The sequence below is a fragment of the Triticum dicoccoides genome, chromosome 7A (genome assembly GCF_002162155.2).
Source record: "Triticum dicoccoides isolate Atlit2015 ecotype Zavitan chromosome 7A, WEW_v2.0, whole genome shotgun sequence".
In the NCBI taxonomy this organism is placed as follows: Eukaryota; Viridiplantae; Streptophyta; class Magnoliopsida; order Poales; family Poaceae; genus Triticum; species Triticum dicoccoides.
Window position 1 is genome coordinate 245,637,049 of NC_041392.1, and position 857 is coordinate 245,637,905.

Here is an 857-nt window from a genome sequence, read left to right on the forward strand (position 1 = left end):
CTTAAAACGGCCAAACGGCCGCACAGGAGGTGTTCCCAATACTTGAAGGCACAAGTATAAAAAGGCCACCATAGTTTATCAAAATATTACTTTATAATTACATATGCTATCATAACATAGCATCTTTCGAGCACTGCGTCTCTATTACACGAGCGCCTTCAAGGACTTCCTGAAAATAGTGCTCGGAAGGTACTCTACTTTTGTCCGAATCTCGGGACGCAACAATGGTGGTCTCCATCTCTGCCCAGTATGTCTTGACACGGGCAAGAGCCATCCTTGCGCCCTCTATGCATGCTGACCTCTTTATTGCATTAATACGCGGCACCGCGTCAAGGAATTGCTGCACCAAGCTGAAATAACTCTTCGGCTCCGATCTCCCCGGCCACAGATGACCCGTGACGTACTTCATGGCGAGTCCGGACAACCTATTCAGTTCGGCCCATTGAGCCAAACGATCATCCACTGCCAGTGGATGCTCTCGATTGTGAAACTGCGACCAGAAAAGCTTTTCCACTTCGCGATCTTTCTGATCTCGAAAGTGTTCGGCCGCATCAGCAGCACTCGCTGCTAAGTCCAGATAGGTGTCCTCCACACTCCACATCCGGTCCAACGGAGCAAACTTTGGATCACAAAACCTCCTCCACAGCATAAAGGGCTTTCCAGCCGCAATCTGTTCGGCCTGACGCAGCTCCTCCTTCGCAACTCTCATCATAGAGCGAGCGTCCTTGGCATCAGTAACGACCTTTTCTAAGTCCGTCTGTCTCGCCCGGTCTTCTTTCTCAAGAAGTTTGCAACGGTCTGCAGCGCTCTTTAACTTCTCGGCCATCTCGGCCATCTCTTCTTTGCTTCGGTAGTGA